Genomic DNA, 13607 nt, shown 5'->3' with positions numbered 1-13607 from the left:
GTTTGGAGATCGCTTCCACCACCTCGTCTGCTGTGGTCGCTATTACCAAGGATGCGTCCTCCATGTTGTTAAGGGTAAGGGTGAGGAGCTGGAGAATATCGTCGCAAATCACTGTTTCCGTCTGTTCTTCATCGTAGAAACGTTGGTAGTGATCAGCGAAGACTGAGACGACCGCTGCTCGAGTGTTGACATGGTTTTTAGTCTGAGTTGTAAGGACGGAGACGAGGGAACGTCGGCAGCGACAGAGGTCGGATGTGACATAAAGCATGGATGGAGGATCCTTTTCAGTGGTGTGTTGACAGTGAGACCTCAATATCACGCCTCTACGTTTGTTGCGTTGAAGGGGCAGAAGTTTGACTTTGACATGTTGACGTTCGCGATTGATATCTGTCGATAGTTGGAGGACATCAAGTTCGTGTAAGACGATGTAATATAAGTGCGTAGTATCCCATTGCCACGGCGCTGCATCTCTGCCACAGTGGACAAACTCCCTCTTTGTAGCTGGTCATCCATCACTGTAGCGTCGATGGGTTTCAAGGAAGACGTTGCTCGTAGGATGTCCACGTAGCAGCGATGCGTTATTGTCAAATTGGGTCATGAAGAGAAGAGGTATTGATCTTCTAAGGACCTTGACCACACCAAACGGGTTTCGGCAGCAGGAGTAAAGAGCAGATGAAAACGCAATAGTAGGAAAAGGTGAGAGGCCATATTTCTGCGGAGGACACACTCACACAACATAAATCCGATCGAGTCGGCCAGCTGAAAGGCTTGTCTATTGGGTCACCGAGTGTGATCTCCCATGCATCAATGATATGAAACTCATCCACCAATGTACGTATGGCTGGTCATGTGGAATAACCAGGAGTCTGGTCTTTCGGATGGAGGACACAGTTGAAATCGCCTCCTACGACGTAACGGTCATATGACCCCGCAAATAATGGTGCTATTTCTTTTGCCTGGAACGTAGTTCGTTGACGTCGATGTGTCGATCCAGATGGGGCGTATAAATTGATGACCCAGGTATTAAGTAGTGTGAGAGCCATACCCTGTCTGGACAGGAGAACAACCACATTGTGACCAGAATACCTCCCAAGGCATAGAGGGCCACACTGCATTGCCGACTGAAGAATCAGGAAATGGTAGGAATGGTAGCAAGACACACCTTTTATAGACTGGCAACGTCAACTTCTGAGGGCCTGAGCATGTCCCGAAGGAGTTGCAACTTCGCTGTGTTGCTGACCACATTGTTATTGAGCACTGCGAATTTGTATGTGTGGCGTGTTCGGAGCGCGTCTGCCATCGTCAGAAGCGGTGGAAGGTAGTGTGCACGGACGTCAGCACCACTCATCCCTTAGTTTGAATAGAAGTTCTCTTGGGTATCTGTACAGGATAGTAGCAGCATCTCTGGTTGAGGTGCCTGCTCGTCCTCGACATCGTGCTCCCACGCACCAATGTCTGCGAACTGTACTTTATCCATATGGTCAAGGGAAGAGGATCTTTTGAAGAATGCGAAGAAACTAGTTTCAAGCCACGCATCCGACGGGGAGTATCCATAGTATTCAGTGATGCCAAGGTAACCGTTGTGCAATGCTTTCCGTCGCTGTCGCCGTCGGTTGACATCGTGGTGTGTTCCCGGCTGGTGATCGTTGTTTATGAACGTGTCTTTCCGCATACGAGAACAGCAACGAAGTGCGACTTCCCGATTAGAAGGCCGCCATAGGCACGATTAATGCTTCGAGCGGTCATGGGGTGAAGTCATTCCTTCCGTTGTGAATTGGGGAAGCGGCGTATGGTGGCCTCCCCGTTACTAGTGATTACAACTACGGTAGGAGACTTACAGCGCTGATCGAGGCGGCCATGCAACGGGCATGGAGTTGTCGTCATCGCAGTGAGTGCCGCCACATACGCCACCCACAGGTTTGTCCTGGTGGATGGGGTGGCATGTCCAAGAGGAAGCTGTGCAGCAAGTCGTTGAACGCCTTCTAACCGTAGATGGCCCTTTTTCCATCAACCAGAATAAGTGTGTGGTTGACGATCGTACAAAATTATGACCCTGCAACCTCAGATTCGGAGGTAGGAGGGTACTTGGCTCCGAAGTTCGAAGCGAACTTGCCGAACACTGTTCAGGACAAGATATGTCCTGAATAAGACCCATTTTTCTGCAGCGTGTTCTTTGACTGCACCGTACGGTCAGAGGGCCTCGATCACAATGTCAGTAGGGAGTTCTAAAAGTATTTAGAACACTGATTATTCTGACGCCGAGGCAGACATGGTCAATAGTCACGAGTCCTACGTTGCCGGACAGAGGCGTAGTCCACAGTGGGGACTCTCGTATAATTTTGTCGCATGCGACGTCGTCAATCATTTTCACATGTACATTAATACTGACTGTGGAAAGATGGACCCCGATGGTGCCGTTCAGCGATATCTTCGCTTTGTCGTGTAAGAGGCGTTTGACATCGGGTGCCTTGGGACAGTCAAAATCGGGGCGAAAAGTGAAACGCAATGTCGATTTGCGGTAGTTGTATTCCTTTCTGTATCGTTAGGTAAACGACGGCACTCGGCTACTGCCGCATTAAACACAAACACCGGCTAGCTCCCTCTCTCTGCCGAATACAGTCACTTGTCCGTACCGTAGCACTGCCGGAAGGCAGACTAATTGAGTTTTCAAAACGCTACTCATGACCGGCTTCACTTCCACAATTGCCTTATCTCCGGCTTCCCAAACTTGACAGAAGCTCTCCTGCATGCCTTTCAGGAACCAAATCGGTGTAAACTCGTGAAAACGCGTTCAGGAAAACTCGTTCAGGAAACAATCTCCCAGGCTGTCGCTAAGCTACAGCTCCACATTATTTATATTACAAGAATGCCTAGTTGCAGATGGTATGCAACGGAACATCTGTGAACTTGGGAAGGCGAGAGTTGAGGTACTGACGGAAATGAAGCTGTCAGGGAGGGTCTTGAGTGGTGCTCGTGAGTGGTGCTTGGATTTCCGCCATTCTGCGTTTTAATTCCTCTAATTTACATCCAATGGAAGTCAAATACTGTATAACCTCACTAAAACGTTCTCTGAGGAGAACTAGATCATTTTATGTTGCTTAAAAGACTATGTTGGCCAGGATACAAAATTTTGAGTATTATAGTCAGACTTTTTATCATCATATTAATATCAATATCAATATTATTGTTATTATCTTTCCTTTCTCAGACCTTAGGTCTGGTTCGGAATGAAAGTGACGCGGACCTTGATCAAGCGTCACTTCCTTTTAACTGTACGGTATATGTTACATTGCGTTTAAGAACTTTCGGGTAATTGAACATGTATCAATAATTACGGATTTCTGAAGTTGTATATATAAGTTTGGATGTAGCTGTATTGCATTGATGTACTGGTGGATATTGCGTGGTATGACTCCTGTAGTTGAAAGTATAATTGGTATAATGTCAACTTTATCCTGATGCCACATGTCCTTGACTTCCTCAGCCAGTTGGATGTATTTTTCAATTTCTTCACCTGTTTTCTTCTGTATATTTGCTGTATTGGGTATGGATATTTCAATTAGTTGTGTTAATTTCTTCTTTTTATTGGTGAGTATGATGTCAGGTTTGTTATGTGGTGTTGTTTTATCTGTTATAATGGTTCTGTTCCAGTATAATTTGTATTCATCATTCTCCAGTACATTTTGTGGTACATACTTGTATGTGGGAACGTGTTGTTTTATTAGTTTATGTTGTATGGCAAGTTGTTGATGTATTATTTTTGCTACATTGTCATGTCTTCTGGGGTATTCTGTATTTGCTAGTATTGTACATCCGCTTGTGATGTGATCTACTGTTTCTATTTGTTGTTTGCAAAGTCTGCATTTATCTGTTGTGGTACTGGGATCTTTAATAATATGCTTGCTGTAATATCTGGTGTTTATTGTTTGATCCTGTATTGCAATCATGAATCCTTCCGTCTCACTGTATATATTGCCTCTTCTTAGCCATGTGATGGATGCGTCTTGATCGATGTGTGGCTGTGTTAGATGATACGGGTGCTTGCCATGTAGTGTTTTCTTTTTCCAATTTACTTTCTTTGTATCTGTTGATGTTATGTGATCTAAAGGGTTGTAGAGGTGGTTATGAAATTGTAGTGGTGTAGCCGATGTATTTATGTGGGTGATTGCTTTGTGTATTTTGCTAGTTTCTGCTCGTTCTAGAAAGAATTTTCTTAAATTGTCTACCTGTCCATAATGTAGGTTTTTTATGTCGATAAATCCCCTTCCTCCTTCCTTTCTGCTTAATGTGAATCTTTCTGTTGCTGAATGTATGTGATGTATTCTATATTTGTGGCATTGTGATCGTGTAAGTGTATTGAGTGCTTCTAGGTCTGTGTTACTCCATTTCACTACTCCAAATGAGTAGGTCAATATTGGTATGGCGTAAGTATTTACAGCTTTTGTCTTGTTTCTTGCTGTCAATTCTGTTTTCAGTATTTTTGTTAGTCTTTGTCTATATTTTTCTTTTAGTTCTTCTTTAATATTTGTATTATCTATTCCTATTTTTTGTCTGTATCCTAGATATTTATAGGCATCTGTTTTTTCCATCGCTTCTATGCAGTCGCTGTGGTTATCTAGTATGTAATCTTCTTGTTTAGTGTGTTTTCCCTTGACTATGCTATTTTTCTTACATTTGTCTGTTCCAAAAGCCATATTTATATCATTGCCGAATACTTCTGTTATCTTTAGTAATTGGTTGAGTTGTTGATTTGTTGCTGCCAGTAGTTTTAGATCACCCATGTATAGCAAATGTGTGATTTTGTGTGGGTATGTTCCAGTAATATTGTATCCATAATTTGTATTATTTAGCATGTTGGATAGTGGGTTCAGGGCAAGGCAGAACCACATAGGACTTAATGAGTCTCCTTGGTATATTCCACGCTTAATCTGTATTGGCTGTGATGTGATATTATTTGAATTTGTGTGGATATTAAGTGTGGTTTTCCAATTTTTCATTACTATGTTTAGGAACTGTATCAATTTAGGATCTACTTTGTATATTTCCAATATTTGTAGTAACCATGAGTGGGGTACACTATCAAAAGCTTTTTGGTAATCAATGTATGCGTATTGTAGTGACCTTTGTTTAGTTTTAGCTTGATATGTCACCTCTGTATCTATTATCAGTTGCTCTTTACATCCTCGTGCTCCTTTGCAACAGCCTTTTTGTTCTTCATTGATAATTTTGTTCTGTGTTGTATGTGTCATTAATTTCTGTGTAATGACTGAAGTTAATATTTTGTATATTGTTGGTAGGCATGTTATGGGGCGATATTTTGCTGGGTTTGCTGTGTCTGCTTGATCTTTAGGTTTCAGATACGTTATTCCATGTGTAAGTGTATCAGGGAATGTGTATGGGTCTGCAATGTAACTGTTAAATAATTTAGTTAGATGTGAATGTGTTGAGGTGAACTTCTTCAGCCAGAAATTTGCTATTTTATCTTTTCCAGGGGCTTTCCAATTGTGAGTAGAATTAATTGCTTGGGTGACTTCATGTTGCAAAATTATCACTTCAGGCATTTGTGGTATCATCTTGTATGTGTCTGTTTCTGCTTGTATCCACCGTGCATGCCTGTTATGTTGTACCGGGTTTGACCATATGCTGCTCCAGAAGTGTTCCATGTCTGTTATGTTTGGTGGATTGTGTATTTTTATGTGTGTGTTATCTATTGTTTGGTAAAATTTCTTTTGGTTGGTGTTGAATGTTTGGTTTTGTTTCCTTCTATTTTCACTTTTTTTGTATCTTCTAAGTCGTTTGGCCAAAGCTTGTAATTTCTGCTTCTTTTCGTCCAACTGCTCTATTGCTTCTTGTTGTGAGATTTTACCTAACCTTTTTCCTTTTTTGTCTGATATTTCATTTCTTATAAATTGTGTTAGCTGTCCGATGTCTTTTCTCAGTTTTTCTATTCTGATCTGTAGCCTGTGTTTCCATGCTGGTGTTGTGGGTTTCTTCTGTGTGTTGGTTCGTTCTGATCTCTGTCTAGTGTGTATATTTAGTGTAGTGAGTGCTCCTACATAAACCAGTAATTGTAACTCTTCCATAGTTGTGTATTCATTTATTTTGTTGTGTATGATTGTGTTGATAGTTTTTATTGTTGTTTCGACTTATGGGCTATTTGGTGGTCTATGCAAGAATGGTCTAATGTCTGTATTTGTGTCTTTGTATTCTATATATGTCAACTGAAATTTTTCTTCTATATCTAACATGTGTGTCACTTCATGTTCTATTTGTGCTTGTGACCGTCTTAAGATTTCTTTTTCCTCTGATTGTTTAATTGATGCGTGTTCTTTGTTTGTTTGCTCTGGGATGTTTGAGTCCATTACTGTATTTTCTTCTTCTTCTAATTGCACATTATTTTGTTCCAGTATTTGTTGTACTTGTTGTTTGATGTTTTCTAATTCTGACTGGGGTATCCTGTTATTTTTTATTACTACACGAATCTGATCAGCTAGACGTTGTTCTGTTAAAAATTTTAATTCTGGGTATCTGGTAGTAAATGTTGTGTATACTTGTGATCTGTATCCAGTTGTGTTGGTTCCTAGGTTTGTTGCTTGGTAATAACAGAACATGAGGTGTCGATTGACTTCATCTGACCATCTCATCCTCTGTCTTTGTTTTCCTTCTAGGGTGGTTGCAGGAAGCATATCCTGCAAAACACCTCTATTTGGATTTAAATCATTTTCCGTGTGGCTAGTAGTGTCGCTACCATTGTGGGCGGGCATAGGGTTCAAGCGTCGTCCCCGACCATGACGGCGCTTGTCCGAGGCTTCTTTAGTTCTGTCCTGAACCAAGTAATCACACTAAAAGGGGGGTTAGCCCTATTAGTGGTTTGTTCTTTTCGTCGCCTTTTACGACTGGCAGAACATACCGGAGGCCTATTCTTTTCCCGGGCCTCCACGGGGTTTATTATTATTATTGTTATTATTATTATTGTTATTATTATGAATTATTTGTTTGGAGTTAATAATTTGAGGTGGTGTACTGGTAATGCTTAAGTTATATCCAGGGTAACAATTATTGAACTATATGAAATGAAATCGTCATAACTTCTGAACGGTTTAAATTGGGACGTTCAAATATCACCGTTGGCCGCGGGCGCCATGGAAATTAGTATACGCTCCACGTGGATTGGTTGAGCGACGAAGCCCACTTTCATTTGGATGGATTCATCAATTAGCAAAACTGGCGCATTTGGGGGACTGAGAAACCGCATTTCGTGGTAAAAAAGTCTCTTCACCCTCAACGGTAACTGTTACGGTGATCGGTGTGATATTCCCTAATGGCACGGTGGCTACCAAACGGTACGTGAAGGTTTCGGAAGATGATTTCATCCCTATTATCCAAAGTGACACTGATGTGGTTCATGCAAGACGGAGCTCGGTCCCATATAAGCAGGAGAGTGTTGGATGTCCTGTAGGAGCACTTAGGGGCCGCATTCTGGTTCTGGGTTACGCGGAGGCCAATAACGTGGGCCTGATTGGCCGCCATATTCTCTGGACCCGAATGCATGCGACTCCTTTTTGTGGGGCTATATTAAAGATGAGATGTACAGCAATAACCCCAGAAGGTCATCGACAGCATCGATGTTCCGACGCTTCAGCGGGTCATACAGAATATCGCTATTCGTCTGCGCCATATCATCGCCATTGATGGCAGGCATATCGACCATGTCATAATCTAAATCCGAAAATCTGTGGTGACGCTTGCATGTTGAATAAAGTGTGTGCATGCCGTAGTTCGTAACTAATTTACGTTTTTTTTCATATGGCTCAATAATTGTCACCCTATATCATCATCTGTAAACCTATGTAATTGATCTAATTTCGGTTCACCAAAGGACTCGGTATAAAAGTCTGTAGAGCACTTGTCCGTGAAAGGCAAAGCTCCCAGATTCCAGCCCCATTCCGCCACACTATTAATCATATATTTCCTCAGTCTAATAGACTAGTATTTGGAGTTCTTGGCGACAACTGTCATTGTGATTGTGCAGAATGATGCTGCGCTTTCGTTTCTTTTGCCTAATTTCGAGCACTTGCGAGTCATGCTAGGATATTGTTTACGGATTTTGTGCTTTCTCACTAGAACTGTTTGAGAATTACCTTACACCAGTTGACTCGAGCCCATTCTTCCTGTTTCGGGGCAACTATGCAGATTCTGCCTTTTTCATGGCTAAATGCTGATGCAAAATCAAATGTATTGCAGTGTTGAATACGCTTAATGATGCCTTGACCTCATGATAAGTAATCTACTGATTTTCTGATGTTACAGACAACATTAACATTTTACGGAACCACGATACATTTTGGGACGATTTCCATGAAATTCATATCTGGCGGAAGCACGACCTCCATAAAATTCTGCAGAGCAGTATCTGTCACTATCTTCGTTAAATATTTGGTGACCACAGCTGAGCGAAGTGATTACAGGCGTTGTTGCTGAGATAGGCTCGTACGTAAATCGTGAAAAAAATGCAATGGAAGCCATCACGTGAAATTTCTGTTTTCTCTCTAAACGCTCACTGTGAACAAACTATTTGGCCTGGCTCTGTACTGGTATTCTTTCAATAATAGCAAATCAGAAACTGAAAAGCAGTAGTACTGTCACATTTCAATACTGCTGCTATAAATGTTTGCAGAGAAGCAGTCAGCTACCTTTCAACTTTCAGTCGCCTCAGTTCGACGCACGTAAAATGGAGTTATTTCCTTTGTCCCCTATGCTACAAAGTAAATAAGGTGCATAGCAATCCATCTTCACGCCAAAAGTCGCCCACCGGGACCATCCGACCGCCGTGTCATCCTCAGCTGAGGATGCGGATAGGAGGGGCGTGGGGTCAGCACACTGCTCTCCCGGTCGTTATGATGGTTTTCTTTGACCGGAGCCGCTACTGTTCGGTCGAGTAGCTCCTCAATTGGCATCACGAGGCTGAGTGCACCCCGAAAAATGGCAACAGCGCATGGTGGTCCGGATGGTCACCCCTCCAAGTGCCGGCCACGCCCGACAGAGCTTAACTTCGGTGGTCTGACGGGAACCGGTGTATCCACTGCGGCAAGGCCGTTGCCAATAAGGTGCATAGAGTCTTGCTAAATAATGAATCCTACGTAAAGAAGTGTTTTTGTGGTAGGACGAGTCTCTATGGCAATCGTTAAATATTTGTTGTTGTGGTCTTCAGTCCGAAGAGCGGTTTGCTGCAGCTCTCCATGATGCCAGCTTCTTCAGCTCCGAATAACTACTGCGACCTACATCTTTCTGAATATACTTACTATAATCATCTTTTGAGCTCCCTCTATGACTATTACCACCCCCCCCTCCCACACTTCCCTCCAATACTTCCTCATTAGTCACGTGATGAATCCACCCAATCATCAGCGTTCTCCTCTAGCACCACATTTCAAAAGCTTCTATTCTCCTTTTGTCTAACTATTTATCGTCCACTTTTCAATTCCATATGTGCCTACACTCCAGACAAATATCTTCAGAAAAGACTTCCTAACATCTATATTCGATGTTAAAAAATTTCTCTTCTTCAAAAATGGTATTCTTATTATTTCCAGTCTACATTTTGTATCCTCCCTACTTCGGGCATCTTCAGTTATTTTTCTGTCCAAGCCGGCTGAGGTGGCTGAGCGGTTCTAGCCGCTACAGTCTGGAACCGCACTACCGCTACGGTCGCAGGTTCGAATCCTGCCTCGGGCATGGATGTGTGTGATGTCGTTAGGTTAGTTACGTTTAAGTAGTTCTAAGTTCTAGGGGACTGATGACCTCAGAAGTTAAGTCCCAAAGTGCCCAGAGCCATTTGAACCATTTCTGTCCAAATAGCAGAACTAATCTATTACTTTTTGTGTCTCATTTCCTAATTTGATTCGCTTAACATCACCCGATTTAATTTGACTACAATCCATTATAATTTCTTTGCTTTTGTTGATGGTCATCTTATCTCCTCCTTTCAAGACACTGTCTGTTCCATTCAAATGCTCTTCGAAGTCCTTTGCTGTCTCTGATAGAAGTAGAATGTCATCGGCTAACCTCAAAGTTTTATATCTTCTCCCTGAATTTTAATTCCTACTCCCAATTTTGCTTTGGTTTCCTTGTTGTTTGTTCCGTGTACATGTCGGGGATAGGCTCCAACACTATCTCCCTTCCTTTTCAACCACTGCCTACTTTTCGCACCCCTCGACTCCTCTGTCGCCTGATTTCTGTACAAATTGCAAGTAGCCTTTCGTTCTCGGTATTTTAAACTATAAGGTAACTCGTAGGCTCAGGATTGCCTCGTGTGTTCCTACATTTCTCTGGAATCCTAACGGATGTCCTCGAGGTCGGCTTCTACCAGTTTTTCCATTTTTCTGTAAAGTATTCGCTTTAATATTTTGCAATCATGACTTATTAAACTGATAGTTCGGCAATTTTCGCACCTGTCGGCACCTCTTTCTTTGGAACTGGAATTATTATATTCCTCTTGAACTCTGAGGGTATTTCGCTTTTCTCATCCATCTTGCGCAGCAGATGATAGAGTTTTGTAATGGTTGGCTGTCCCAAGACTATCAGTAAGTCTGGCGGAATATCGTCTATTCTTGCAGCCTTTTTCGACTTTAATCTTTGAGAGTTTTATCAAATTCTTCTCGCACTATTAGATGTCCCATCTCACCTTCAGCTACTTCCACTTAACTTTCTATAATATCTCTTTCAATTTCATTTGCCTTGTATAGACCATGTATGTACTCCTTACACTTTCAACTTGCTCAGGGCTGGTTTACCATCTGAGCTCTTTGTTTTCATACAGCTGTTTCTCTTTTCCCATAGGTGTTAGCTATCTTTCCCCTACTGAAATATGTTTCTAAATAATTGTATTTTTCTTCTAGCTACTCTTGCTTAGCAATTTTGTACTTTGTGTCAGTCTCCCTTTCGCCTGCTTCATTTACAGAATTTTTAAATTTTCTCCTTTCAACTTATCCAGGTCCCACCTGCTTAATTTCGTCAGTTTTAATCTACAGTCCATAACCAATAAATTGTGGTCAGAGTCCACATCTGCCCCTTGAAATGTCTTACAATTTAAAACCTGCTTCCTAAACCTCTGTCTTTCCATTATATAAAGAGTCTGAAACCTTCCAGTGTCTCCACGTCTCTTCCACGTGTACAGTCTTCTTCCATGATTCTTAAACAAAGTGCTATCAATGATTAAATTATGCTCCGAGTAAAATATTACCAGGCCGCTTCCTCATTCATTCCTTTTCCCCCTATTCACCTAGCATTCGCTTTCGTACTATCCAAATCCAGTTCCCTGTTTCAATCAAATATTCATCTCCTTTAACTATCTTAATAATTTCTTTTATTTCATCATACATTTCTTCAATCTCTTCATTATCTGCAGACCTAGTTGGCATAAACACTTGTACTACTGTGACAGACGTGTGCTTCGTGTCCTTCTTTGCTACGATAATGTTTTCACCTGACCGTTAGTCCTGTTCCTCCTACCACAGAACTTCACTGATCCCCACTATGTCTAACTCTAACCTACCTGCCCGATTAGGGTATCTATCATTCCACGCTCCGATCCATAGAACGCCAGACTTGTTTCTCCTGATGACGGCATTCTACTGAATAGTCCCCGCCCGGAGATCCGAATGGGGATCTGCGGAACATTTTACCCAAGAAGACGCCATCATCATTTAACCAGAGATGCATGTCCTCGGAATAAATTACGGCCGTAGTTTCCCATTGCTTTCAGCCGTTCGCAGTTCCAGCACAACAAGGCCTTTTTTGTTGATATTACATGACCAGGTCAGTCAGTCATCCGTACCCCTGCATCTACTCAAAAGGCTGCTGTCCCTCTTGCCGGCCGAAGTGGCCGTGCGGTTAAAGGCGCTGCAGTCTGGAACCGCAAGACCGCTACGGTCGCAGGTTCGAATCCTGCCTCGGGCATGGATGTTTGTGATGTCCTTAGGTTAGTTAGGTTTAACTAGTTCTAAGTTCTAGGGGACTAATGACCTCAGCAGTTGAGTCCCATAGTGCTCAGAGCCATTTGAACCATTTGCTGTCCCTCTTCAAGAACCACACGTTTGTGTGGCCTCTCAACAGACGCCCCTCCGTTGTGATAGCACCTACGGTACGGCTGTCTGTATCGCTGAAGCAAAGAAGTCTCCCCACCGACGGCCAGGTCCATGGTTTATGGCGGGAGAGGGTTCAAATGGTTCAAATGGCTCTGAGCACTATGGGACTCAACTGCTGAGGTCATTAGTCCCCTAGAACTTAGAACTAGTTAAACCTAACTAACCTATGGACATCACAAACATCCATGCCCGAGGCAGGATTCGAACCTGCGCCCGTAGCGGTCTCGCGGTTCCAGACTGCAGCGCCTTTAACCGCACGGCCACTTCGGCCGGCGCGGGAGAGGGGGGAAGGGGGTGTGTTAAATGGGAAGTCGACTTAAATAAAAATCGTCGAAAATGTTTCCGCGAAGCCTCCTAAGGTTTATCGCGACAGAAGCCTTTGCGTGTCCATGCGAAATCTGCGTGTCTGCCACTCAGATAAATCCTCCCGAGCCGCGCGTCGCCCTGTGCAGGGAAGTTTGTCAATTACCCCGAATTCTTCCAGTAATTTCCTCGCCTGGAATGCCTCGATCGCCGCTTACAAGGCGCATGCCTTCTCGAGAGGCGCTGCCTCCGCTTTCGTCGGAATTCCTATCCAGTGCCGCCCCATCACTCGATAAGCGAGAAGTCTAATGGACGGATTGAATTCAATTCAGCCTTCATGGAGAACGACGTGAAGAATTCAGGGTATTTATCACAGCTTCCAAATAAACTTACGATACTAGCACTTTAGATGGGAAACAGTTAATATTGCACTCATCACTCAACGAGACTGATTAGAAAGTGATCAAAAGTATCCGGCCAACCACCAAAACATACGTTTTGCATGTTAGGTGCATTGTGCTGCCACCTACTGCCAGGTACTCTCATATCAGCGACCTCAGTAGTCATTAAACATTGTGAGAGAGCAGAATGGGGCGCTCCGCAGAACTGACGGACTTCGAATGTGGTCTGGTGATTCGGTGTCACTTGTGTCATACGTCTGTATTCGAGATTTCCACGCTCCTAAACATCCCTAGGTCCACTGTTTCCGATGTGGCAGTGAAGGGACACGTACAGCACGAAAGCGTACATGTCGATCTCGTCTGTTGAATGACAGTGACCGCAGACAGCAGACATCTATCCAGACCATCACACAGGAATTCCAAACTGCATCAGGATCCACTGCAAGTCCTATGACAGTTAGGCAAGAGTTGAAAAAACTTGGATTTCATGGTCGAGCGGCTGCTCATAAGCCGCACATCACGCCGGTAAATGCCATACGACGACTCGCTTGGTGTAAGGAACGTAAACATTGGACGACTGAACAGTGGAAAAACGTTGTGTGGAGTGACGAATCGCGGTATACAATGTGACGATGCAATGGCAGGGTGTGGGTATGGAGATTGCCTAGTGAACGTCATCCGGCAGCGTGTGTAGTGCCAACAGTAAAATTCGGAGGCGGTGGTGTCATGGTGTGATCGTGCTTTTCATGGAATGGGC

General features: G+C 43.2%; 1 protein-coding gene and 1 pseudogene across 1 annotated transcript in view; one reads left to right on the top strand and one right to left on the bottom strand.

The window, feature by feature from the left end:
• LOC126416622 (uncharacterized) overlaps window positions 1–13607 on the top strand; it is a 580403-nt gene that overhangs the window by 458531 nt on the left and 108265 nt on the right. The window lies entirely within an intron of this gene.
• Window positions 8984–9101, bottom strand: LOC126417330 (5S ribosomal RNA; annotated as a pseudogene).

Source organism: Schistocerca serialis, chromosome 8 (genome assembly GCF_023864345.2).
Source record: "Schistocerca serialis cubense isolate TAMUIC-IGC-003099 chromosome 8, iqSchSeri2.2, whole genome shotgun sequence".
Lineage (NCBI taxonomy): Eukaryota > Metazoa > Arthropoda > Insecta > Orthoptera > Acrididae > Schistocerca > Schistocerca serialis.
Note: the sequence above shows the minus strand (reverse complement) of the source record. Positions and strands in the feature narration are given on the sequence as shown.